The following is a 24,673-nucleotide window of genomic DNA, read 5'->3' as shown; positions in this document are numbered from 1 at the left end:
GTTTATGCACCATTATATATTGAATTTGCATGCCTGACTCTGTGTCTAGCCATCACCTATAGCAAGGCTGGACTCCAGAATCAACAAATAATTGGCGGACAAAACTAGAATCCAGGTTTCTAATTTCTAAAATAGTGCTATTTTCCCAACTCCATACTACCTTTCAAAAGAAATTATTCCTGATACAGAAATTTCTTTTTTTTTTTCAAAGATGTATTCACTTATTTTAGAGAGAGAGGGAAAGAGGGAGAAAAGGAGAGAGAGCATGAGCAGGGGGAGTGGTAGAGGGAGAGGAGAGAGAGAGAATCTCAAGCAGACTCCCCACTGAGTGTGGAGCCCCACGCACAGGGCTCAACATGGAGCTCCACACAGGGCTCAAGGTGGGGCTGGATGCAGGGCTCGAAGCAGGGCTCAATCCAATGACCATGAAATCATGACCTGAGCCGAAATCAAGAGTTGGAAGCTTAACTGACTGAGCCACCTGTGTGCCCCCTGATAACAGAATTTTTAAAGATAGCCACATTGTGATATTTTAGGGATACTTACTGCATAAGTCCTGAGAATTTTGTCTTGTGAACTTCATCATTTTAGACAGGATCAAAAGTAGGACGAGGGGATAAAAGGAGTAGGATGAGGGGAGTAAGGCACTTACCTCAGGAACAAAATTTAAAGGGACACTAAAAAAAATCAATAATTCAGATAAATAACATTTCAATGCAGTATTTTAAAAAATCAAAGTTAATACAAAAAAAATCTATGATGAACAAAATATCAAAACTTTAGATAAAAGCATGACCAGCCAGTGTTATTGATTTTTCCTTTTGACCTAGATTCTGATATGGCTTAACATCACACTGATTCTAGAAACATATATTAATTAAATTTGTTCTATTACTTTGGGGATACATGTATAAAAAGACAGCCTCTTTTCTGTGATCTATTTAAAAAGTTGTTGAGAGACAGACAATCCAACACAACACAACTGAAAAGATCTTTACTGTATCTTATGTACTTACGAACACCTGTTATGGACTGAATTATATTTACCCCAAATTCTTACATTGAATCCCTAACCTCAGCACCTTAGAATATGACAGTATTTGGAAATAGAGCCATTAAAACTTGATTAAGCTAAAATGAAGCCCTTCTGATGGGCCTTCATCCAATATGACTGATGTCCTCATAAGTAGAGGAGAGTAGGACAGGGGGAGAGGCACCAGGATCTATGCACACAAAGAAAAGGGCATGTGAGAACACGATGGTAGGGCAGCCACCTACAAGCACAGGAGAGAGGCCTCAGGAGAAATGTAATCTGCTGGTGCCTTGATCTTGAACTTCTAGGCTCCAGAACTGTGAAAAAATAAATTTCAGTTGTTTAAGCTGTTATTATGACAGCTCCAGCAGACTGATAAATTGCCTGTTTGTGTGGTGATGGTAGTGGTCCTACTCCTATCATTAGACCTTTTTTGAAAGAATAGTAACAGAGGGTTGCTGGAGTGGTGGGGGGTGGAAGGTATGGGGTGGCTGGGTGATAGACATTGGGGAGGGTATGTGCTATGGTGAGCGCTGTGCATTGGGTAAGACTGTTGAATCACAGACCTGTACCTCTGAAACAATTAATACATTATATGTTAAAAAAAAAAGAAGATAGTAGGAAGGGAGAAATGAAGGGGGGGAATCGGTGGGGGAGACGAACCATGAGAGACTATGGACTTTGAGAAACAAACTGAGGGTTCTATAGGGGAGGGGGTTGGGGGGATGGGTTAGCCTGGTGATGGGTATTAAAGAGGGCACGTACTGAATGGAGCGCTGGGTGTTATATGCAAACAATGAATCATGGAACACTAGATCAAAAACTAATGATGTAATGTATGGTGATTAACATAACATAATACAATTTAAAAAAAAAAGAAAAGAAAGAATAGTAACAGTCAGTCAGGGGGAAGATACAGGAAAGAGAATTTGCCAAGTACAATAATATTTGAATGTTCGAATGAATGAATGAAATTCACGAATGCATTCCAGGCAAAGAAAATCCCACGGACACGTATGTTTGTATTTCATGGCATCACTCTGTTATTAAAGTACACCGTATATCACCAATGAATTTTTGATGAGAAATACAAATATGGCATATGATATATAGAATTAAATATAATTCTGTGTCAAAAAATTCTACATAAGGGAATGGGATCTTGTGGTTTGCCTTATCCTGTGGGGTTTTGCTGTATAAGGAAGGCCCCATGGATGAAGAGCATGAAAGTTGTCCTATTTTATTCACACCCATTCATTAGTGCCCACCCCTAAAACAGAAAGGAAGGAGACTCTTTCACAATTTACACATCTTTCCTAAAACACTCACCCCATCAACATATTCAATATTATGTATCCAGAGGGAGGCATAAGAACAATCTATCTCAAATATAAACCAAATCCACAGAATACTGGAGATGGAGAGACATTTTATTAGTGTTAATCTGTTAAAAAAAATTTAAAAAGCAGATTGGAGTTTCTTCACTATCTCGTCCCAGCTAAAAAGAGCACATTTTCAAGAAACAAGAAATTCCAATATTAAACATTTCCATAGCATAAAGGCTAGGATAAATACTGTACTAAATGCAGGTAAAGACATTACTACCTCATTAATTAAGTGGATGAAAAAGTATAAGTAAAATATTGGTAAACTAAGTTTAACAGTATGTAACCATGATAAATCATTATGACCAAGTCAGATTTATGTCAGGAATGCAAAGTTGGTTTAATGCTAGAAATTTAAGCTACCTAGATTTTGACATTGATGAATTAAGGAAGAAAACAATATGACCTTATTAATAAGTACACAAAAAGTGCTAACTAAAATTCATCATGCAGCTATAAGTTTTTAAAAGCATGCTAGGAATACAGGACAATTTTTTGAACTGATAAAGGACATCCACACAAAACAAAACTAGAAAAAATCATTTTTGAAGGGTGTATTTTGAAAGTCATTCCTGTAAGATGGAGAAAGAAAAGATGCTGCTAACATCAATTCTTCTCAAGGCAAAAGTAGTATCATGTTGTAAGAAAAGAAGAAACAAAAACTTAATTGTTTACAAATGGCATCATTGCCTGAGTAGAACACCATGAAAGTAATCTACAAATATGTAATTAAAATATAATAAGAGTATTTTCTGATTGCAAAATCATTATATAAATGTCAGGAACGCTTGTAAGTATCACTAATTATCAGTTAACAATGTAATCAAAGAGCAAAATAAAGTTAAAATGGCAAGTAAAATGTAAAATCTCTTGGAATAAATACATGTAAAAATGGTGTTTTTAAAGAGGAAATTACAAAAATATATTGAGAATGTAACAGGGACTTACACAACTGGAGAGATGTGTTTTATCATGGATTAGAAGACTCTCATGTAGACACCAATTCTTTATAAATTAATCATAGATTGTATGCACTTCCAGAGAATCCAGATATTTCTGTGTGTGTATGTGTGTGTGTGTGTGTGCACGCACGTGCATGCATGTGCATGCACCTGTGTGTATGAGAGAGAGAGACAGAGACTTCTCAGGATCAGTCCAAAATGTAATGGAAGAACAAGGGCCAAGAAAAGTCAAGACATTCTTGAAGAAGTAAAATATTAAATTTCCTTTTCCTGTCAGTAATCAAAACACAATATAGAACTTTAATAATTAAGAGTAATATCAGCATAGGAACAGGAAAATAGACCAAAAATATAGTGCATAGGACCAATTTGTTATATATATAAAACTTGCTTTAGGACGGAATGGATCTTGAATTTTAGAGTGAAAATGATGCTAATCAATACATTTTGTAGCAAAAATTAGCTATTCAAAGAGATTCTTATTTTACAGTATAAAGGAAAAATATATTTCAAATAGATTTAAGAAATCAAGTGGAAGATAAGACTAACAAAATACTATACAGAAGGAGTACAAGAGATTTTGTTTTTTGTTTTTTGTTTTTTTAAAGATTTTATTTATTTGACAGAGAGAGAGAGACAGCAAAAGAGGGAACACAAGCAGGGGGAGTGGGAGAGGGAGAAGCAGGCTCCCCGCCAAGCAGGGAGCCCAATGCAGGGCTCAATCCCAGGACCCTGGGATCACGACGTGAGCGGAAAGCAGACACTTGACTGAGCCAACCAAGCGCCCCTTTGTTTTGTTTTTTTTAGGGAACCGGGTAGAGGGAAAGATTAAACTATATAGAGCAACATAATTAAATAAAATTAACATTAAGAACTTTATTTTTCTAATAGTCTCATAAAGTCAGCGAAAAGAAAAATCACAGAGAAAGATATTTGCAATAAATATAGGCAACAAAGCGCAGTTGATTCTCATTATTTGTGCTAGTTATGCTAGTTATTTTCTATAAAGTCACTCAAACAAAGAATTAGCAAATACTGATGTTCTGCTCCTAGGGACGGTATGGGGTTAGGTTCCTGTGAACCTCTGGTTAGCACATTTTCATCAACCAACCAATATATAGCCTTGTTTTATGTGTGTTACTGTTTATTGTCACCTTATATTTAATATATATTATTGATTTGTTGACATTAACTCATGGTCAGTAGCATTATAACTTATGGATGACCCAAACTTATCTAACACACTTATTTTCTTTGTAAAGCACATCATGGACCTCTTGCACTTAGGAACCCTAGCCAGCACTTGAGCACGATGTTTGAGGGCTTTTGAAACACCAACAAAAATGTAACAGAAAGGATAAAAATGCAAAACAGATGGTACTAAATTGGTTGCAAAAAACACAGAGTAGAAACAAGAGGTTGGAGTATCACCTTATTATGTCTCAGCTGGGACAACGATATGTATTCATCAACTCATGTTTTTTGCTGGTTCATGCATGTCTTCAAATGACCATGGAAGCAACAATAGTATTGATTTTAGGATTATGAATTGATTTTAGCAAGTAGACAAGTTGAAAAATATAAAATCTGCAAATAATGAAGATAACCTGGATTAGTATTTAGAACAAATAATTCCCTACAAATTAATATAAAGAAGTAAAACAATTCATAGAAGATGAACAAAAATATATATGAAAATTTGACAGAAAGGGAAGGGAAAAAATAAGCATAAAATATGACCAACCTCAGTAATGACCAGGGAAATGCTAATTAATAGCATTTAAGCATTATTAAATATCACTTCATAATGATTATATTTTAAATATTACATAGCCTAATAATAACAATTATTGGTGAGAATGTGGTACAGTAGGAACTCAGTAATATTGCTGTTGGTAGTATACATGGAAATAACCACTTTCAAAACAATTTAATGCTTTTTGGGAGGGGTTTGTGTGTGTGTGTTTGTGTTTTTTTAATTAAACAATTCAATGTTTTACATAACAACATCGAATGTTCATTTCAAACATTCAAAGCCAAACCAAGATATATATAATGCTAACGAGACCAAGGGTCAGGTGTAACAACCCTCAGACCAGTATTTACCTAATAGCAAAAATGTGGAAACCTCCCAAATGTCCATCAGCGATAGAACTGATAAATAAATTATGCAATCTTCATATAAGGAAATACAGGAGAATTTATAGCACTAATAATGAATGACTGACTCATCAACATGAGGGCATCAATCTGAGTGGATTCCAAAAATATAGTGTAGAAAGGGCACCTGGGTGGTTCAGTTGGTTAAGCCTCTGCCTTTGGCTCAGGTCATGATCCCAGGGTCCAAGGATCAAGTCCAGCATCATCCAGCTCCCCACTCAGCAGGGAATTTGCTTCTCCCTCTGCCACTCCCCCTGCTCCTGCTCTCTCTCTCTCTCTCAAAAATAAATAAATAAAATCTTTTTTTTTTTTTTAAGATTTTATTTATTTATTTGAGAGAGAGAGAATGAGAGAGAGCACAGGAGAGGGGTTAGGGTCAGAGGGAGAAGCAGACTCCCTGCCGAGCAGGGAGCCCGATGCGGGACTCGATCCAGGGACTCCAGGATCATGACCTGAGCTGAAGGCAGTCGCTTAGCCAACTGAGCCACCCAGGCGCCCAAAATCTTTAAAAATATATAACGTAGAAAGACAGAGGGAAATACCAGAATACATATAATTTAATCTAGTTAAGCAAATTTATAAAGTAGATAAATTTAAACAATATTTGGGAATGAATAATACAAAATTCAGATGGAAATGATGAGGTGAAATGTGAATAATGCAAGATTCCTAAGGGGGGGGTGTTTCATGCTGAACACTCTATTTCTTAATTTGTATAGTACATCTGTAGAAATAAAGGTATTCATTTTACTATTATCCTGTGCTATAATGTAAATTCTCTACTTCATGTGTTTGTACCATATAGATGAAAATGAAAATGAAAAAACCCCAAACTATAAGGATGAAATTACCTGAGAAGCAAAGATATGGCTCACTTCCTAAATTTGTGGAAAGTTCTTAGACTTGTGAACTATTTTACCTAGGAAAACTTACATTAATGAGATTAAAAGCTGTGTATCAAAAATAATTGGATCTGATTTAGATAAGCTCTATGTAGAAATACAGTAGTTCCCCATGAGAAAGGAAACTGCTTTGTGTTGTTTTTTTCTAACACAAAGAACAATATTCTCAGTCACTTCCCCCCAAATGTTAAAATACCAAGAAAAAAATGCTTCTGTTATTATCTGACAAAATGTAAAATAGAAGGAAATGGTGTGCCAAGGATAATAGGGCACCAATAAAATTCAGCTATATAAGTTCAGGCTAATTCTAGTTTCATTTCTTCATACTTCTCTTCCAGCTTGCTCTGGATATCTTTTAAGTTCTAACCTCCTTTCAAAATCTACTCATGTAGTATTAAATTAAAATCCTGCAGTCAGAGCAAGAAACAAAGGAGAGGAAGTAGGTGAGCAATTTCAAAAGAATCAATTCAGTTGCCTCTTTGCTAAACAGTTCTTTAAATTGGTGTGTACTTAAATGGATTAACATGATAATTAAACATGTGTTCATATGTAAAACCCAATACAACTCCAGTCAAATAATTAATGCTCGATATATAGTAAGTATTATTGGGTCTATAAAAGATCCTTAGAGAAAAATTATGTGCATTTGTTTATATTATCACCTCTTTTGTACAGACACCTTATTTTGTTAATTTGTTTGTACATTTCTCAAGGGCCGTTACCATAACTTCTCCTTCCTATCTTTCTTTACTAAGCACTTAGCATTTTAGTGACTAGATGAGAAAGATTAAACAACTGGAATAACTCCTAATAAAGCATATTTAATCCAATTAGAGAGGACCAAAATATTTGTGTATCAAATATATTTCCAGAGTACTTCTTTTACTGAAAAAACTTAGAAATATAAACAATATTTTCAATGTTTGTAAAATTCATATTTATACATGGAAATTGCCTCAAAATAGATATGTTTATTTAAAAATTGATTTTAGACCTCATTGCATTATATTAGGAATGATATGAACAAAATGATTGGTAAGATTGATTTTGGCTACACAGAGCAGTTTAAGTAATTTTTAAAATTTAATCATACATAAATATTCTAATGATCAGCAATTGAATAATGCCTTAATTGTTTTTGATTAGTAATGGTGAGCAGTGATTCAAAGGACAACCTTAGATTATTTAGAGAGCAAAAAATGTAATTTATGATTGTGATAAGTTTGATTCTTTGACTTAAAAATATTCACTAATCTTGTATTTCATTTACTTAAGCCCTTGAATTCTAGTGCTCCACTGTAGGAAATAACATAGTCAACTTTACCCAGAGTGCCATCTAATGGCACTGTTGTCTCAATTTAAACCAATCTAAATATGCTGCTTTGCATAACTAATTTCAATTTAAAAGAAGTATAGCAGACATTAGATATTATCTTTGTTTTTTTATAACTGGTTTTTCCAGGTTCTCTTTATAGAAGGATCAAGTAGAACTATAATAAACACAAGTAAAAAGAAAATTATAAAGTAAAGGCAAAGCACAATATATAGCAGAAAGTTGCAATGCTGTGGATTTCTGTGAAGTGCAGAAGTAAGCTTATTTGTGTACACAATCATGGAGAAAAATTGCAAGTTGATAGGCACAGAAACAGAGTTAGTGATAGAAAAGCATTTTTGCATAGTAATTCAGAAGGAAGTATGAAAGAGAAAACAACTATTCCTCCAAAACTCTAGCAGTCTTGATTTGTATTTAGCCTTTATTATTAACTATCAACCTTGGGGAAATGATCAATCTGGCTTATCTATGTACTTATGTGTACAATTACAGTAATATTTTCCCTAACCTATTTTTTGTGACTATTAAAGTGAAAGAATAAAAACACTTTGCAAAACTTAAAGTGTTATATGAATATAAGAGATTATTGTCAGATCAAAAAAGAGTTTATAAGGAAGTAATGTTGATAAAGGCTGGTTGGGTCTGAGGATCCAGAGGGGTCCCACAGACCAGACAAGAGGGTCCTTGGCTTTGCACAGGATAGGAATCAAACAGGAGCCAAGAGGAAGTGAGAGTAGAATTTATTGAAGACACAGAGGGAGTACAGATATAGACAGAGTGTCTGGGAGGAAAGGAGAGCTAGTCTCGTCTCCTCTTTACTTGGGGTAAAGCAATGGCTATGTGGTTTTTATTGAGGATTGTGGTCCAGTGGACATGTCTTCTCAGGCACCCAGGAATTGGTTAAAACAAAAACAAGTGTTTAGGTTTCCCCATAAGTCACTTAGGGACCCCTTGGAGCCAGGGATGTGGTGAGTCAGTGTTCTGGAAAATGTGCATGATGACCCCACCCAATCACTCCTTAGATGTTATCTGTTGCTATGGAATCCTGCAAAGACATCATTAACTCCTTGGACTTTTACAAGGAGGACACAAATTATCTGTAAAATAAGGCAGGGGTGCAGGTCCTAGGACGAAAAGAGGCAGCGTAAAAGCAGTCCTTCATGGGTCCCTTCAGTTTCCCTATCTCAATGTGGCAAGTATAGTAATTGGCTGATTATACAACAGCCTTTAAGTAATTTGTGTATATGTCAAGCTACAACAAATTATGTTTTCATAATAGGCATGTCTTGTGTTACAGATACCTTTTGCATTTTTTGTATATTTATTTGTTTAGCCTTATTATTGTTATGAAATACCGTCACAAATATTGATGAACACCACTATTAATGACCGTGCCTTTTAATTTTACATGAAATGAGAACTACCCTTAGCTTCAGCGTCACAACTTGCAATAACATTTCCTACAGATACCAAACTTTGGCTTCCTCTCTTATATCTTACTCTCCATGAGGATTTATACGAGAAATCAAGCAATTATATCATTTAATTCATTGATGATTTGCAGACATGGTATAGCATGGTTTGATTTTAATGGTTTTAAATGGAAACAATTGTTTAGTGCAACATTTCATTAAGTACTTATTTTCCCTCCGATATCTCATTGATTCACTTAAATTAGGATTTGAAAATTTTCACACGCAGTAATTGCTTCAAACTAATAAATCTAATCAAGAGACATCTTCACCTTCCACCTTTTAAAATTCTAAGACTCAAAAGCTAGTCTTAGTTTTCTAAAATTTTATACTTGACTCCTCGAAGTATTGATTCTTTTCCTATCTTCCTGAGTCTACAAAGATCTGTCTACTAGCCTGAAGAAAAAAGTAGAAAAGGACCTTTACTGATGCTTAAAATAACTTTGATTATCTTTTTAACTGGATTTTAAGTAAATTTTTAGACATTTTAACTTTGTTAATTATTTAATTTTTTTGTTTTAGAATTTTTGCTCTTATTTAGTAAGGAATTGAAAATAAGGGACTATCCTCTGAGCACAATATTGAACAGATCTATACAAATGTTCTTATTTTAATTTGAAAAGGCTTATTTACATCTCTATATCTAATTTCTTGAACCAATAATTTGGACACATATTCTAAGAGAGGCTTTGTTTCTGATGAGGGGAAATGCAAACTGAAGAACAACTCAGTACTCCTTTTCTGATTTTCCAGGGCAGATTACCACAACAAATAATGATCATGAAGATGCTGATGTGAAGCACAGGGTTTAAAGATTTTCTAAAATATAATTTTGTAAAAAATAAGTCTACAATCTTACTCTTCTTTTAACCAATTACATATTAATTGTTTTGCAGTTAATCAAACCTAACATAAAATAACTCCTAAGAAATCAGATAGCAAAAAAAGTATACATTTATTCATAGTACATAATAGTAGTAAAGTATCAATTCATGTACATAATGGTCATATAAAATTTTAAAATAAACTGATTTTCCATTATGCAAAACGTAATTGTCAGTAACAGGATAATGTTTCTGAGATTGAGAGAGAATAACAGATGGTAGCCAGCATGTAAAAATATGTAAACATTTTGAAAAGTATGTCTGAGAAAGGAAATTACCTGAATAACAGGAGTTCCTATAGAGATATATATATGTGTAAGGAAAATTTACAAGAAGTTAAAAAAATAAAAGAAGAATCCAGGATATCGACAGAGATACAGTTTTAAAATGAGGCAAAATCAATTGAATGAAGGTAATGAATGAACAGATTGAAGATCAGGCTTCATATAAGTTATCTAAGACACAGTGTTCAGCATACATAAATTCTGAGAATTCTACTTTTATGATGCTAGGTAATGGAAAGACCACTGTTTTATGATGATTCATAGAACCTTTTACAATGATAGAGTGGAAGAGTGGTTTAGCAGTCCACCGATCTTTTCAGTAAGGAATCAAAAAAGGAGAAATGACACGGAGAGGTCATCTCCTCCCTCTCCCTCACTACCTGGCAGGACCACATGTAAACTATTCTAGACAGGATTATTTGATTCTGAGAATGGAAGTAAAAAATATGTAGCTTGATTAATATGGGGTAATCTCATCTGACTTTTGGAGAGAAAACTTTTTTCCCCTTTTATCTTTGTCCAAGTTTTAATGGCAGAAAAACTTAACATTATAACCAGAAGTGGAATGAAATGTAATTCAAATATGAAGAAAGATTAAAAAAACCCATCTCCACCTAATTTACATCAACTTATTCTTTGAATAAATAAAAGCTATCAATGTCTACAGGACACAGTGAACCAGCTATTATTTGAAAAAAGATCAGAACATCATAGAATAATTATTATATAACCTTTTCCAATTGGAAAACAAAACAAAAATCTGTATCAGGAGACTAAGAAATAAGCCAAAGAATTAAATAATTCAACATATTGGCAAATTAAATTTAACATGCAAATATTCAAAACAATATTGTATAGGAGAAAAGTACTTGTCTCAGAGTTAGGAAGTCTAAATATTGGAGTAGCTCTACTAATTAGGTGATTGACATTGTACGTATCAGTTCCTTTTTTGGATTAGACTTCTCAGTAAATAAACAGAATAGACTGGATTTTGTTTAACACTTAAATTGATATGATTTGTGGACATATAAAGGATTTATAGGCATAAATTAGAATGACCAAAATTTTACTCAAATAATCAGAAAAGTGTTCACAGGGTAAACCCAAGTGTCTGTGTGTGTGTGTGTGTGTGTATTTAATTTATTGGAGTCTTTGAGGTGGACTAATAAATATTATACATCTTCTTAATCTGAGTTTTGAACCAAAATATAGTAACATATGGGTAATAAATATATCATTTTCAACATTTAATTACATTTAATTTAACATGTTTAAATTTTACATACACACACAATCAGACTCAATAAGAGAGCAAACAACCCATTAACAAAATTGGCAAAATACTTGAATAGAAACTAAAGAAGATAAACATACAAAATTTAAGCATATGGAGCTCAATATCTTTATTCTTTAGGTAAATGCAAATCAATACCAAAATGAGACAGTGTTATTCAACTATGAGAATAGCTACAATCAAAAAAGTCTTTTCAAAATTAAAAAAATGAAACAAAACAATTTTTCTTACCAAATGTAAGGAGGTATGCAGAATGGTATTACAACTTTGGCAATTTCTTTAAAAAATTAAGCACACAGAAATATGTGTTTAATAAGTATTATTAGAAAGTTAAAGACAACACAAAAATATAATAGTCATTCTACTCCTAGACATTTACTCAAGGCAAACTATATGTCCATACTAGGATGTGTACACAGATGTTCGTAGCAGCTTTATTTGGAATAGCCCCAAATTGAAAATAACCCAAGTTCCATCAACAGGTAAATGTATCAGCTAATACTCTAATAACTTTGTATAGTGACAGATGATAACTACACTTATTATAGTAAACATTTCATAATGTATATAATTGTCAAATCATTTTGTTGCACACTTAAAACTAACGTAATACTGTATGTTAACTATGCTTCGACAACAGCAACAAAATTGTGCTATATCTGTAAAGGATTAGTACTCTACATTAAAAAAAAATAGAACCGTTCAGGTGCCTGGGTAGCTCAGTCGGTTAAGTGTCTACCTTCTGCTCAGGTCCTGGGATTGAGCCCCACATTAGGCTCTCTGCTCAGAGGGCAGCCTGCTTCTCCCTCTGCCTCTGCCTCTGTGATCTCTCTCTCTCTTTCTCAAATAAATAGATTAAAATCTTTTTAAAAAAGTAGAACTGTTAACTGCACTCAAGATGGATGGATGTCAAAATAATTATGTTGCGTGAAAGAGACCAGACAAAAATAATACATGTTAAAAGGTTTCACTTACATACAAATCCCAGAAAATACAAACTAGCCTTTAGTGACAGAAAGCAGATCAGTGGTTTCCTGAGAACTTGAAGGGTTAAGTGGGAGGGAGAAAAGGGCAGGAGTACATAGGAAATTTTAGGGGTGTTTAATATATTTATTATATTGATTGAAATTATGGTTTCAGAGGTATATAATTATATGAAAACATAAAATTGTACACTTTAATAATGTACAGTTTATGTTTCAATTATATCCCAATAAAGCAATTTAAAAAAATGAAATGGCATTATGCTATTTAGTTTTCTTACACTTGAAAGAACTGATTGGCTGTCCATATTTAAGAACCGTTATGCATTAACTTCATCAAAATAATCTGCTTACATTTATAATATAATTTTTACTTTATTAATCACTAAGTGATAAATAATAAATATTTTTATAATTATTTTATTAATGCCAACAAAATCCCTTTGAGTTTGATATTATGTTGATTTTATAAACGAGGAGATAGGCTTAGAGAGTTTCAATTATTTATCTGAGATAGTAGCATTAATTTTTTAAATTTTTTTAAAGATTTTATTTATTTATTTTTGAGAGAGAGAGAGAGAGAGCACACAAGCTGGGGGGAGGGGCAGAGGGACAAGCAGACTCACCACTGAGCAGGGAGCCTGATGCGGGACTCGATCCCAGAACCCTGGGATCATGACCTGAGCTGAAGGCAGATGCTTAACCGACTGAGCCACCCAGGCACCCTGAGATTGTAGCATTTAACTGTAGTTAAGCATTTAGCTGTCATTAAGTTTCTACATCTGGCTGTCAGATAAGAACTTTGTTCCTGATATCATACTTCCCTACTCTTTAATATAATGACTTGCGTGAAGTCCATTACCTGAAAATTCCCTTTGAACGTTTATAATATCCTCTGTGCTAGCTGGTTTAAATCATCAACCATATCTTATTTCATTTTTATACATCCACAGCACTGGGTACATTCCCTTTAAAAAGGAAATGCATATTGAATGCTCTGATTGTATTAAGCTTAATACAGTATTTTTTTTTCAATCTCCTGAAATTTCTACAAATTACTTGCATCACAGGCCTTTACTTACAGAATAAGCATGGAATTTCAAATCTATTAAACCTAATGATTTTAAATATCAAGGAGTTCAAAACAAATAGGCAAGTGATTAGGTTCCCCTCTTCTCTCAGCTCTCCCCTCCACATATGTGTGATCAGTTTAGAAAATATATAATTAGTGGAGATTAGTACATATACTGTCTTCAGCACATTTCTATGTATATATATTTTTCTTGATTAATATGATATTCCATCTTTGATCAGAATTGCTCTCTCTATACAATGGCTTATTAAATCATGTTAATGCTATCAACACTGTGATGATTTGTAAATAAGGTAGTCTAGGGCATTTGAAGTACTCAGCCTCAGTCATAGAAGTTCATCCCAGATAGTAAAAAATTCATCCAATGTCACTAATTAGGAATTTGGCAATTTTGTGGATATACTACCAGGTTTTGAAACAGATTTCCTCCAGAGTTCTTTCACAGTTTACCATTAGGAACTAAGGTACTGATAATTACAACATATCTCATTATGGGATACAATATGCTTTCCCCCCAACTTTATTGAGGAATGATTGACAAATATAATTGTATATATTTAAAGTGTGTAACATGATGATTTACATATACATTGTGGAATGATTATCAAGATCAAGATAATTAAAACATTCATAACCTGACATAGTTAACTCTTTTCTTGTGGTTGCAGTAATTTTGAAGTATACAATACTTTATTATTAACTTATGCTGTACATTATTACATCCTGAGAATTTATTCTAACTGAAAGTTTATCTCCTTTGACCTACATTTCCCCATACCCCACTCCTCAGCCCTTGGCAAACACCATTCGATTCTCTGGTTCTATAAAATTGGCTTTTTTTTTTTTTTTTTAAGATTCCACATATGAATAATACGATACAGTATTTGTCTTTCCCCATCTGGCTTACCACACTAGCATAATGCCCTTCAGCTTCATCCATGTTCTCACAAATGGCAGGATTTCCTCTTTTTTTATTAATGTCTGAATAATATTCCACTGTGTGTATGTATATGTATGGTTTCATATCTTACATTTGAGTCTTTAATCCATTTGAGTTAATTTTTGTGAGTGGTGCAAGGGTCCAGTTTCATTGTTTTGCATGTGGATATCCAGCTTTCCCAGGACCATTTATTAAAGAGACTATTCTTTCCCCATTTTGTGTTCATGGTGCCTTTGTTAAAAAGTAGTTGATCATATACGTGATACTATTTGGCTAGTATGGACATTTTCATAATACTAATTCTTCCACCCAAATAATAAAATACTTAGGAATAAATTTAAGCAAGGAGGTGAAAGACCTGTGCATTGAAAACTAAATTCACTGATGAAAGAATTGAAGAAGACACAAATAAATGGAAAGACATCCCATGTTCTTAGATAACATTCTTTCTTAGTACATGGAGATCTGAGGCACCCAGGCCCACGTATCAATTTATTAGGCGTTTACTGAATCTAACATTGTGAAGTTTACACTTAGAATTAAAAATGGAGGAAGAGCATGGATTTCTTCAAAGACAAATAGTTTCTGGATGAACGTACTGAGAGCAAACAGTAGAAAAAAATTAGAGGTAATAATACTCCAATTTTTAACAGCTTTAGTAACTTGGATTTTGGAGTCATGTATAATGTAAATAAAATATGGATCATTACCCCAACCTATATATGAATATAAGATTTTGTGATTATTATAGTAGGTGCCTCCTCTTTGAATGAACACAGAAATTTTTAAATACACACATATATATTTATGATATATATTCAATGTATGTATATATTTGAAAAATAATAATTTAAGTTATATATGAGTTATAATTTTATGAAGAACTAATAGACTCAACATTTACTACATCTAATATTGGGTGGCTCTAAGAAGAAAATGTGAATTATCTTATAAAAGAAAGGAAAATAGAGGAGAGTACTAAAGTTATGTTGCCATATGTTAATAGAGAGATGGGGCTCCTATAACCCACAGAGAAAGAATGACAACAAGCTTACTAATGTTTTCTGGTGATAAATTTGATACACTACAGTCTCAGTGACAGCTTTATGTTTTTTCCTCAATTAAAAGCATATTTGGGGGCGCCTGGGTGGCTCAGTTGGTTAAGCGACTGCCTTCGGCTCAGGTCATGATCCTGGAGTCCCAGGATTGAGTCCCGCATTGGGCTCCCTGCTCAGCAGGGAGCCTGCTTCTCCCTCTGACCCTCCTCCCTCTCATGCTCTCTCTCTATCATTCTCTCTCTCTCAATAATAAATAAATAAAAATCTTTAAAAAAAAAAAAAAAGCATATTTGGGCATACACCATAATTCACCATATAGATGAATCTGAATTCTGTAACAAATTCACTAGATGATATATTTCTGGATTTCTTTTAAACTTTATATTCTTTTCTGAAGCTCTTTTTAAAGTAGTGAGTTTTGGAGAATCAATTAGAATGATATTCTAATAAAGGACTACAGGATATAGGATTTAAAATTCTGATGGGGCTGTATACTTTGTTAGCATTTTATGATTAAATAGGTCAGATATATATACATACACACATATATATACATATATATATTGGCATAAGGCTTAAATAATATGAAAAAACAAAATTTAAAGATTTATGGCTGTTAATGGACTTCATTTGTATTAAACTTTGTAAAAAATAGACTTTATACTTTATGCCTCTCCATCATAAGCAATATTCCAAGTGACTTCAATTATGTTTTAGTGGAATAATGGTGTCAGTTCTTTTATTTACTTTAATTACAAATTACAGTCTTTTTGAAACAAAATATAAGGGATAAAAAGCATAAAGTATAATCTAGGAATGACAGATAAGCAATAACATATCACCAAACAAGATATTTGATTTCAAGCTAGTCTAAAGATTATGGGTCTCTAGATTTAAATAAAGATACAATCACTGTCTGAAACTTGTGTGAAATTTTGTCTGATGGACACTGGAATTTGAAAGCCTTGTTCTGAAGGACAGCTCTAAAAGTTGAAGGTCCACAATGGTTCCAGGGTTATGGTTTTCATAGTCTTTTTATAATAATAGTATCTAAAATGTTACATATCCATTTAGTACAGCTTGATTCAATGACAGGCTAATTTGATAAAAATATGGTTTTGTTAAAAAGACATTTCAAAATATAACCTTTCTGTACAGTGCAATGAGGTTAGCAGAGTTTGTAATGTATTTTGATTATGCCCAAATTTGACTGATTCACAATAAAGTTAATTACATCTTCCATCTTTGTGGAATTGATGTTACTTGTTTTATTTTCAACACCTGAATTTTAAGGCATGCCTTTTGCTGGGCATGGCGGGAGGTGAGGTCTTTGTAAAACTGGAGCCTAAATAGTAAAAGTAAACTGTTGGGAGCACATTTGAAGCTGTTTCAGGCTACCGATAGCTGTCATCATGTAGAAGTAATTGCAATATGAAGTTAATTATGTTGTCAGAGCTGAACGGCAACTCCTGTCTCTTTAAAAGTCAAGGAGGAAAGAGAAATATAGTGCATTAGGAAATGTGGCAGCTCTTCAAACAGGCGTGGAGCTCAAGGTGAGCTTCAATTTTTATAAGATTGAGGATCTGGTTTCATTCTATATTTTCAGTACAGTTATTATACCATCTATTTTCTAATTTTTGCCATTTGTTTCTTCTCATAGTTACTGCTTAAATAAAGAAAAGAGTTGGGGTAGGCAGAGAGTCATCCATAACATGACAGTTTGCTCGGGTATATATACTAGTCTTCCATCATAATATGATAAGTCTGTGCTAAATAATAATAACAATTTGTGATGTTTTAATGCAAGTAAAACAACAGCACATCCTCAAAGTGGCTAAAGAACATTTTAACTCCAGCCTTGTCATCAGTCCCCTGTGCTGTCTATGGGCTCAATGTGAGGCTAAATATAGATGTCTCAGATGGTTTTGATTAAAATTACCTTACTCCTGGATGCAAATAAAAAGTCAAAGTGGAAGAAAATATGGCAATATTTTCAACAATATTGTTCATAAATAAAAATTCTTTTGGCATTTTGGCTCTCTATCACTTTTTGTTCAAAACATTCAAGTCTATAGGGATTACTGACATACTAACAAATCAACATATATTAGGCTGTTTAGAGTCTAATTAGAGTTGAAATATGTATACATGTTTAATAATTATGATCCTTTTAATTTTATCATAGTAACATTGATGACAAAAAGTGTAATGAGACATTAGTGCCAAAAAAGCAATTCAGTTTCTGGCTAATAAAATGGAAATTAGTTGAAACTATGAAAATTACTAATTAAAGGGCGCCTGGGTGGCTCAGTTGGTTAAGCGACTGCCTTCGGCTCAGGTCATGATCCTGGAGTCCCTGGATCGAGTCCCGCATCAGGCTCCCTGCTCGGCGGGGAGTCTGCTTCTCCCTCTGACCCTCCCCCCTCTCATGTGCTCTCTCTCATTCTCTCTCTCTCAAATAAATAAATAAAATCTTTAAAAAAAAAGAAAATTACTAATTAAAAAGTGAAGTTTTCAATAATATATCTACTTGCCCTTAGTATAATCAAAGCTGCTTCCTTTTTTATAATTAAATTATTTTTAAACATTATAATAATATTTATATATATATATATATCCATAACTTTCCTCACAAAGATAACAAATAATTTAAAGCATATATTTTGCAGAAAGTATTTTTAAATTTCTATTATGAGACTATTAGTTTCCCATCTAATTCCATGAAAAATAGTTGTTTATTTCATTTATTTATTTATTTTTAAAGATTTTATTTATTTATTTGAGAAAGAGAATGAGAGACAGCACGAGAGGGAAGAGGGTCAGAGGGAGAAGCAGACTCCCCGCTGAGCAGGGAGCCTGCTGTGGGACTTGATCCCGGGACTCCAGGATCATGACCTGAGCCAAAGGCAGTCACTTAACCAACTGAGCCACCCAGGCACCCAAAATAGTTGTTTTAATTAGACATTTGTCTAGGGTAGGAAAAGTCATTATAGCATGAAATAGGGGCAGGACAAAATATGGCAATTTATAGTGGGCCACTCAAAATCTGGACCCTCAAAATATTTTATTATTCCATTTTATTTATTTGTTTTTGAGCTAAATTATTTCCACCTTAAGACAGATAAATGAGGCACTTTTTTCATATGGATATTATTAGAGATAAGACGGTATTTACTTCTGATCTAATATAATCTTATAGGATATGAAGATCCCAATTGATAAACAGATGAAAACAAAAGAATTAATTTTAAGACACAAGTGATAGTTTCTTCCTTTCCACAGTAGCCGAAGATGAATGGAACAAAATACTTTTAAACTGACCCTTTTCAAATGTAACAGTGCAAACTCTTTAAGATCTAAAGCGTAAACATAGGAGGAAGTATGTCTACCATTTTAATCCAATACACAATTATACCAGAGTTCATCCTTATGGTACGACAGCAATAGTCCCAGAAATCTGTATGTTTCTTTTTATCTTATAAACTTACTTCTTGCCTGTGTCACTTTTACTTCCCACATTTAACTATAAATATTTTCTGCTTTACTCTTAAAGTCTCCAAAACATGTTCTTTTGAATATTTTGTTTTTTTGTTTGTACGGAGTCCTCTTCTTAAATTTCAGATATTTACATGTATTTTTTGCAATGCAGTTTTCAGAAAACACTCATTGTGAAATTTAAGAAGTGCTTACTCCCACTCACTGTGCAGCTCTGTGCTGCAGGCCAGACATAATTAAAATTATTGCAGTCATCTGAACACTAGATTCTTTTCTAACAAGTTTGCATCAAAATGCCAGGAAAAAATGAGCCAAGCTGACACTGCTAGATATAAACATTGGTAAGCTTTCTTTATTTTTGCCTTAGCAAGACCCTTTCAATTTTGAACTTCCAACAGTTAGTTCATCGAGGTCTGTATAGAAATATTGACAAATTAGATTGGACCATAAAATTTAGATATTTTTTGTTATATTTTTTTCTAGCTAATTCACGTACTTGTATAAATTCTTATTTTGCAAGCTCACACTCTTTTTAATTGTATAGATTCTTTATTTCTTCATATGGCATTTTACTAGGATGGTCCTTGGGCTTATTTAATCATTTGGCCTATTCTATTCAGTTCAGACAGGTATAGTACAAAGTGCTAAGAATATAAAAAAAATAGAAGACATAATCCTGTATGGCAAGGAGTCACAGCCAAGTGAGGCAGAGAGAACTAAGTAGATAAGTAGGGTACAATATGACACTCAAATAACTAACTAAAAACAAGCAACATGCTTGCAGTTCTCTTCATCTTTACCCTGTCTATTGCCTGATACATTTTTGACTTCTTGAAACTTTCTTTTACCTTTTCTAAGATTAATGGACATTTTCTGGCTCAAAGAAAAAATTGTAGTAACAATCAAGACAGGCAGATCAACAGATATTTTCATGAAATAATGAGTTCCACTTAAGATCTTCATCAATCTTAATTTCAAAAATTAGGGCTTCCAGTTTTGTTTACCTGGATCCTCAGTAGGGTTTTATGAACAGTGCTTCTGAATCAGGGTAGATGTTCTCAAGTTATTTTTCAGTCCTGCCTGTTCTCCACTGGGCCCCATTTTTTCCTAGCTTCATTATGTAGTGTAACAAGACTTTGGTTAAGGAGAATTATTAAAACTCCTTGAGAGTCTCTGTGCTTTCTCAGTGTAGATCTCTGGTTCTCAACCAGGGGCCACTTTACACCTCAGAGAAATTTGGTAATATCTGTAAACATTTTTGATTATCACAACTGAAGGGTTACTGCTGATATTAAGTAGATAGAGGCCAGATATGCTGCTAAACATTCCACAATGAAAAGGATAGTCCTCTGTTGGCCCCAAATGTTAATAGGGCCATGTTGAGAATTACTTTGCATTAGTTTTCTAGGGCTGCCATAACAAAATACCATAGAGGGTATTAACAACAGAAACAACAGAAATTGATTTTCTCACAGTTCTAGAAGTTAAGACTCCAAAATCAAGGTGGCAGCACAGTTGAGTTCTTCTGAAGCCTCTCCCCTTGGCTTGCAGATGGCCACCTTCTCGCTGTATCTTCACATGTTCATTCCTCGATGTGCACGCATGCCAGGTGTTTCTTTCCCTTTCTTACAAGAATAGCAATCGTATTGTATTAGGGCCTCACCCCAGTGACCTCATTTTAACTTAATCACTTCTTTAAAGGCCTTATCTCCAAATACCATTTCCTTCCAAGGCACTGGGGATTGGAACTTCAATATATGAATTTGAGGGAACACAATTCAGCCCATAAAATCCTTGTTTAGAGTTTCAAATTCCAAATCAGTCCTATAATGTCTGTAAGGCCTTAGAAAATATATTCGAACTTTGGGGTATAACAATTTCGTCATCCGTAAAATAATACTTATTTCATTGATATGATTTGAGGATTAAATTAATTAATATATTGCAAAGTTCATAAAAAGATGCCTAAGATATAATGAATACTTTTTGAAGGAATAGCTATTTATCACTGGATGTGATCTGTGAAATAGAACACTCCATCATATAATCATTACATGATTGAGGTGTGCATGCAAAGTACTTAACATTATTCTTGTCTAGCATATGACAGGTACTTAATAAATATTGATTCCCTTTCCTTTTTTCTTACTGATTCTATGTACACAAAAGCTAGGAACAATTTAGACAACAAAAAAAAAAACACCTATATCAGAGTCAGCATCAGAAGAGGCAAAATTTAAACTTCTTATCTCTGAGATTTTCTTGATATTTAAGTAGAAGTATGACTACTCTATCCCTTGAGCACAGGTCTACTACTGAATTTGTGTTGAGGCATTGGTTTTTATTTCTTTCCATATCTGTCTTCTTACTAAATTACAAGTTTCCTTATAAGGCATCATATTTTACATTCTTTGTATTTCTAACTGTTAGCATAGCTCTTGCACATAATACTAGAATTAATAATCATAATAGATGCAATTTCAATATTTGAAATAGGCCATACACTATGCTAATAATTTAAGATGGCTTAGTTCAATAATAGAATGATTGTATAAGGGAAGTATGAATGTTGCCTCAATTATATTTATGGACTTTAAAGGATACAATCTTGAAGATTAGAACTAAAGTTCAAAATCAAGAAATTTGACTCCATATTCTGTGTTTTTAACTACTATAAAATAAGATAAACTCCCTAAATGTTGAATTAATAAAAGGAATTCACAATTGGGAAAAAAAAATCATCACATACAGAAAATTAAGAGATGTGCTAGTCATAGGTACCAATACCACGGTGCCTGGAGAGATAAAGCATAATGAACATTATGTTCATTGTATGTTCTCAAAATTAAAGAGGATAAGAAATAATGGAAAAGTCAGCCAATCAGACATCTTTCGTTCTTTCTGAGTGTAGTTTCTCTATCATGACTACATTAAACATTAGAAATAAAAATTCCATTCTTATTGGAGAGACGTATTTATACTAATCAGTTAAGTGGATAGATATATGTATTTTTTTACATGTGTGTGTAATATAATTTCAAAATAGATGTGTTTTGAATTAAATAAAAAATATTTAATCATAGAACATAGCTGCTCCAAACAAATTTTAATGCTGAGAATTCATCTATGCATTTAGTGTGTGTGTGTGTGTATATATATATATATATATATATATATGTTTATATATAATATATATTTTATATATATTTGGTATATACAGTATACATATATGGTGGTATTAATTAATAACACAAAACAATATTTAGAATGATTGTTAGATGAATTTTTAAAAAGTATCCACACAAGTACAGTAAGTAAAACATACAAAATCTTCCAGTTTGTTAAATCTAAAGTCAGTACCCAATGATCATCCTACTGGATCCACGGACCACATCAAATACAGCTAATTAATCTATCTCCATGACATATTTTCCTCCTTTGGCTTCCAGGAAACCAACCCCTCCTGATTTTCTTTCTACTTCATTTGTTGCTCTTTTGATCACTTTTATTTTCCTATTTCAAAACTGTTCATTTTAGAGACCTTGGTCTTCTCCTTACTGTCCATCAAACAATCATTTTTTTGGTGACCACCTCCAATATTATGATTTTAACACCAAAAGCTTTATATTTCTCATGAGAACACTATCTTGAATTCCAGGCTTATATAATAATTTAAGTTATAAAATATTATTTCTGATTTCTTTCTCTCAAAATATGCTCTAGACTTAACCTTCAGTTACTATCTCAGTAAACTGTAACTCCTTCCTTGTAGTTATTCAAGGCAAAGGCTTTAGAGTCATCCTTTTTATTTGTCCTCACATATATTTTTTCTTGTTTTGACAGTATATTTAAAATCTGACCACAGGTTTTTCACCACCACTGTTAGCATCCTCGTCTGAGTCACTGTATCGGTTAGCTACTGTTAGTGAATCACCAAACACAGAATGCCAGTAGAATACACAGTAAGCATTTATTCTTATAAATCTGCGGGTCCGTCGGTATGATTCTGCCGCAGGCTGCGGGGCTGGGCGTTGTGATCAAGCATGGCTTGGCTCAGGGGCTGAACACCATTCGTCATTCATTTCCCTTCTGAGGCACTAACTGAGGCATGTTCTTTTCATAGAGACGGCAGAAGCATGAAAGAGCAAAGTCCCCTTAAAGTTCTCTTAAGGCTTAGCATCAGAATTGGCTAAGCCTCATTTTAAGAGGTGATGCAATAAATTCCACTCATGATGATGTTGCAAAAATTTTGATGAAAGGAGGAATAAAGTATTTTGGCTAAATATTCAGTTGATCAAGCAGTGGAAGAAAAGTCATGTCCTTGGTATTAATGACCAAAATATCTAAAGGAGAATTTTTACTAGCTGGTTTGGGGTGACTTATCCAACTCTGAAATAACCAGTATTACTACTAGAATGGAACAAATCTGTTTAAACAGCCCTTGGCCACAGACCCAGCCCAGTGGCTAGCAGAGTAGGGTCGGCCAAAACCCACCAAAATGAAATATGTTACATTGAGGAAGGAAGACTTCTTATACTACAGAGTGGAAAGAAACTTGGTTTTCTTTGCAAACCTCTTCTCTGAATATACAAAAACAATGAGATGAGTATGATTTAAGTTTAGAAATACACTGATGAAGATAAAAATAGTTTCCTTTGTTGTATTCTCCCAATGTATCAGTAGAAAAATAAAGTTTATGAATATATAAATATTGGTGTGCATTTATATTAAATAATTTTAATCATACCTTTGTAATTTCTCCAATCTCATTCATTTAACTTATTCATTAGAAAAGAATACAATCACTACAAATTAAAGTTTGATTTTCCATGGTTTTAAAAAACTATTGTCCTCTGTATTTAAAAAAAAATTAGTACTTCATATATTTATCTTTAAATACTTGACACTTATTTTAGACACTTATTTTAAACTTCAAGTTTAAAAACCTTATACTTCTATTGGTTTACACTAGTTCTAGGAATCTTTTCTAGAGATTTAAATAGTAATTTCCTTCTGAAAGAGGAAAAAGTGCTTTATTATTGTTTCAATTCAAATGGCTTGTTACCATTTTGGTGAACATATTGCTGACAGTCTTCATTTTCAGCTCATTATCAGTTGTACACAGCCCAGCATGTCAGAGCCTGGTGACTGTTTTATAAAGATGTGGCTCTTTTCTTAAGAAGAGATGATAATTATATATTCTTACAATGTAAAGGGCTCCATAATCGCTTTATCTCTGGTGTAACATTAATAGAGTTTGTTTAATAAATCAGGTTTATTGGCCATTAGAAACCCACGATGCTGGGTTGCATTATAGTTAGAGTCATATCTGTGTGGTGCAGTTTTACCCCTCGATGGTTGCCAGTTGCAAAGACATTAATAAAGATTAGGTAGC

The sequence above is a fragment of the Halichoerus grypus genome, chromosome 5 (assembly GCF_964656455.1).
Source record: "Halichoerus grypus chromosome 5, mHalGry1.hap1.1, whole genome shotgun sequence".
Taxonomy (NCBI): Eukaryota; Metazoa; Chordata; class Mammalia; order Carnivora; family Phocidae; genus Halichoerus; species Halichoerus grypus.
This window is presented reverse-complemented; position numbering follows the sequence as displayed.